This window comes from Protopterus annectens, chromosome 9.part0, assembly GCF_019279795.1.
Source record: "Protopterus annectens isolate FY-2018-M chromosome 9.part0, PAN1.0, whole genome shotgun sequence".
Lineage (NCBI taxonomy): Eukaryota > Metazoa > Chordata > Ceratodontiformes > Protopteridae > Protopterus > Protopterus annectens.
The window spans coordinates 674,489,411-674,494,547 of NC_056743.1; positions in this window are offsets into that span (position 1 = coordinate 674,489,411).

The window sequence follows — 5,137 nt, forward strand, 5'->3', positions numbered from 1 at the left end:
CAAACCTTTCCTTTCTCTGTCCAGCAGAGCCACTGAAGTCATCCCCGGGGTAAACTTTCTGTTTCCCATCCACTCGTCAAGGTTTATCTTGAAGAGTGTTAGCGAGGAGCTCTGCTTAATGTAGATTGGAATCTTGTTCCAAAGCATGGGAAGTCTCTGGGACAGGAATCTATCCCTCCAGCACATCCTATTTATTGTTGTGCTGAGGTTTAGATCCCTAGAGCGTGTGGCTCGAGGGGATAAGGTTTTCTTTAGGTGGAGCATGTCCATCAATTCTGGGTTGGACATGACCTTGTATGTCAAGCAGAGATCACCTCTGAGTAGGCGGTATGCAACCATGTACAGCTGGAGTTTCTTCAGTCAAGCTGCATAGGGCATCTGTTTAAGGCCAGTGATCCTCTTGGTGAGGTACTTCTGTGGTCTTTCCAGTTGTTGCATGTGTCTTGTAAGGTACATCGCAAATAGGGCGTTGTACTCTATGATGGGTCTGATGAGTGATGAGTAGAGGGGCACAATGACCTCTTTTGATCTGGATGCGAACCCTTTTGTGATTAGGAGGGCCACACAGAAGGATTTTATAACCACTTTGGCAATGTGATTATCAAAGGAGAGATTACTATCTACTTGGGTCCCCAGATCCCTTGGACTACCACCTATGTGGTAGTTTTGTGTGTACTTTGTTTTTTCCAAAAGGGATGACTATGCACTTTTTGGCATTTAGCTTGAGGCCATGATTTTGACACCAGGTATCCGTCTCAGTGAGACTCTTTTGCAGTATATCTGTGTCAGCCGGAGAGTCAATTATAGCCCCTAGTTTGCAGTCATCTGCGAACTTGATCAGCCATAGTCCTCCTGTGCTTGCCTGTACCTCTGAGAAGTATATGCCGAACAGGAGGGGTCGTAGGACTGAGCCCTGGGGAACACCACTTGTAACCGGATTAGAGTCGGACCTAGCTCCCGCAACTCTCACCATGTGGGTTCTGTCCATGAGCCAGTTGGCAACCCATCTTGTGATGTAGGAGTTTATGTTCAGGCTGGTGAACTTGTCTATAATACCAGAATGGGGAATGGTGTCAAAGGCCTTTGCGAGATCTAGATAGGCTGTGTGTACCACCTTTCCCTCGTCTATAGCCTTGGTAACTGTCTCAAAGAAGTCCACCAGGTTTAGGAGGCATGATCTGCCCTTAACAAAGCCGAACTGGGTAGGGTCCTGTGTTTGGAGGTTTCCAATGTCTATGTTAATGAGTTCCATGATGATGCGCTCCATAGCCTTGCAGACCAAGCTAGTCAGGCTTATAGGGCGATAGTTTATGGGGTCTGTTGTGGCTCCACCTTTGTGGAGTGGAATAACTGTTGCTGTGCGCCACTCTATGGGTACATAGCCTGAGTTTGAACAGTGTGTTTAGGTGAGGGAGCACGTGTAGGACGCAGCCTGGGACACCGTCCATTCCCATTGATGCTGTGTTTTTGGCTTTGGAAAGGGCTGTTTTAACCTGAGTGTCTGTGATTTCAGGGGGTCTACATACTTCTGGTATGGTGATGGGCCCTTTTAGGGGTGAGAGGGGGGTGAAGTTTGCACTGAACCTGTCTGCCAGGATGTTGGCGATATTGGTCGGTTTAGTGTATTGTGTGCCATTCTACACTAACTTTGAGCAGATCTGAGCATTGCCACATAGCTAAAGAATGCCTTGTGGTTCTCCTTGGAGTTCCTGGCAATTTTTCTTTCGAAGCTCACCTTGGATGACTTTATGAGGAATCATAGTTTCTTGCTGATACCAATCAGGGATGTCTTCCCTTCTTGGGATTTTACTCTTTTCTGTACTCATTTTCTCCTTCTATTGTATAGCTTGTTTATGGCAGGGGTCCACCAGACTGGTTTCCTTTTCTTGGAAGAGTGAGTCTTAATTTTGCTTGGGATAGCATGATCCATGCATTCTTGTAGGTGCCCGTAGAATGCATTAGTAAAGGATTTTGCAGCTTGGACAGTGTTATCCTTTAGCTTGGGGGCTTTGAAACTTTCCACCTTGGTCTTAAGTAACGTGAAGTTTGCTTTTGAAATGGTTTTCACGCTGGTTTCCTTGTCCGGGGGTGCGGGCAGAATGTGGATATCCAGAGTGATTTGTTTATGTTCAGATCTAACCAGCGAGGGGTTGACCACCGGTCGCCCATGTTGGTGATGACCAGGTCTAATATGTGGTCACCTCTGGTGGGAGTGTTGACCAGTTGAGCCAGAGCATTTGAGTTTATAAATTCTAAGAAATGTTGGGCAAGGGAGTTAGTACTTGAGTAGTTCTCCCAGTTAATATTTGGGTAATTAAAATCACCCAATATTAGGGTGTTTGGTAGGACCTTTATGTTTCCCAGTGTTTCCAAAAACGTGGAATGGTGGTCCTGGGATATGGTGGGTGATCTGTAGCAAGCTACAATTTGAATTGCAGTTTTGCCCGTTGTTAGTTGCACGTGGATGATCTCTGAAGCATTGTGCTGTCCCACTAACCTAGAGGTGTGGGTATCCTTGATGAATATGGATATGCCCCCACCTTTTGTATTTCGGTCTGGGTTCTGTGGTCGAAATGTATGGTATGAGTTGTAGCCTGATAGTGCCGGGGTGCTCTCTGGAGCCTTAAACCAGGTTTCTGTTACTGCACATTTATCGATTTTCTCCATACTGAGGAGTGCCTCAAGTGCATGCATTCTGAGGTTTAGGCTTATGGTATTGAGTAGCATTACCCCCAGTTTTTTGTTACTTGTGCTATTTACGGCAGAGGGTTTGTCTTTTGAGCCTTGCCTAAAAAAGGCACTATGGGGGTGGCAAAAGCCTTGGCCAGTATTCGAAAGCCTAAGGGTGACAGGTGCAAGCCGCCTCTAGCGAAGCAGCGTGGCTTGTCGAGCATGTCATCCCAGGCAGACAGACACTGGATCCCCTTTGAATGACACCAGAAACTTAGCCAATTGTTGAAATTGATATTTTTTTCTTTATACCATGGTATAATTCCTAGTGAGGGCAGGATGCTACTCAGGGTTAGGGTCATACCGGCCTGGGCTACGTGATTAGAGAGCTCTTCCATGTCTCTTTTCATGTAGTCCAGGGAGGTACGGCTCAGGTCATTCACACCAACATGGACGACAGAGTTGTATTTGTACTTGTTCTGGAGTGACCTGAGTGCTTGTGTTATGTGGCAGATCCTGGCACCCGACAAGCAGCTAACAGTAACCTTCTCCTTATTCAGCCTAGTGAGTGGGACGTCCGTGTGCCTGACTATAGAGTCACCTATTACTAGTATGTTGGGTATGTCATTTTGCCTTAAGAGCTCTGATTGCGTGGCACACTGGTTTTGTGAAGTATGTGTTTCATGGTTTGTGGGTTATCTTACAGATTAGTACCTCGCGGGCGGAACTGCGCAGCTTTGGGCGTGTCTGGCATGATTGGCAGTTTTGACTGACAGGTGTAGTTGTCAAGGCCAGCATCGACATGCCCGCGACAGCTACTTCAAATGTGAAATGTGTTACCCAAAAGAAGGAGTCTGCATCTTAACAGTAACAGCGACTAAGCTATTTTCAATTTAACACAAAAGTCTTTAGTGCCGCGACTTTAAGGATTCTGCATCGGTATTGTAAAGTTAACAGTAAAAGCAAGTAAGCTGTTTTCAATTTAACACAAAAACAGCTTTATAAGATGAAGTACATATGCAGTGCTTTCTTGCAGTAAAAGCAAGAAAGCTATTTCCAATTCAATTCAAATCCCCAATGTAGAGTGGTGTCGGAGTTGGTAAATATAAGTAGGGCGGTGCAGGGGGGCCTGCCCCCCTGCAAAAACATTTATAAAACTGTTTTACGTTGTGTTTTATGTTTAAGATAACCAAGAGTCATGACTTTAATAACAGTAGCAAAAGTAAAATTTATGTCCCCAATGTAGAGTGATCGCGGAGTTGGTAAATATAACTGGGGGGGGTGCAGGGGGCCTGCCCCCCTGCAAAAACATTTATAAGACTGTTTTACGTTGTGTTTGTTTACAGTAATTAGTTATTTAAAACATAGCGTAATGAGGATGACACATGTAAATATTGAGTAGCCCAGCAGGGGGCGTGTCGGGGCGGGATTTGCTACTGCGCATCCTGCGAGGTACTAATCTGTAAGATAACCGGTTTGTGTTGGGGGTGGAGGTTGCTTGGATGTCTGCTTTGGAGGTCTCTGTTGCTTTTGCAGCAAACTCTCCCTCTGTTATAACTATATTTGCAAGAGGCACAGCCTACAGGACCCACCACTGTCACAATGTAAATCTTATGGGGTGGCTAGAATGGCCGAGCCTGCTTCAGTACAACCAGCCTATAATTGCCCTAAAGTTCTCAACCACCCTGCACTTAAAAATATCATCAACCCTTATAGTAACCTGAGGTCACTGGTGGTCGCTCTTCTGATAAACTACTGGTTCAAACTTCAAAAATCAACAACTATGCTAGGGACTCTGCTAACTCTGTTGGCAAAACTTGGAACTCTCTTCCTCTTGAACCCTCCGATATTCAGTTCAAAAAAAGGCTCAAGCTATACTTTAAAACTCACTGGCTATATCCTTGTTCAAAACCCAACTAGATCCTCCTCTAAGTCTGTAATCATGTTACATTGCCTAGTCAATTTATCAACAGTTTTAAAAGTGTATGATTATATTATCTGCTTGCTCAACTGGCGCCTATAAACTGTGTGCACCTTGTAACCATTTTGCGATTTTTACTGTATGTTTTACCTTGGAGCTTTTCTCCTGGGCTTCCGCTGAAAATGGACATGTATCCAGTCGGACTAACCCGATCAACAAATGTAAAATAAAATAAATAAATAATAAATATTGTTTTTATCCCGCAAACACTGACTCAACCGATAAAATACAAAGACAGGAAATGATTTTGTGCTTTATCTAACATTATATCATTTTAAGAAAAAAACTTCAATAATCCCGTCACTTTGTGCACTTAAATGGACCGCGATAGGTATTTTTTAGAGGCCTGTTACTTTGTGCACTTAAATGGACCGCGATAGGTGTTTTTTAGAGTCCTGTTACTCTGTGCACATGGACCGCGATAGGTGTTTTTTAGAAGCCTGTTAGTTTGTGCACTTAAATGGACCGCGATAGGTGTTTTTTTTT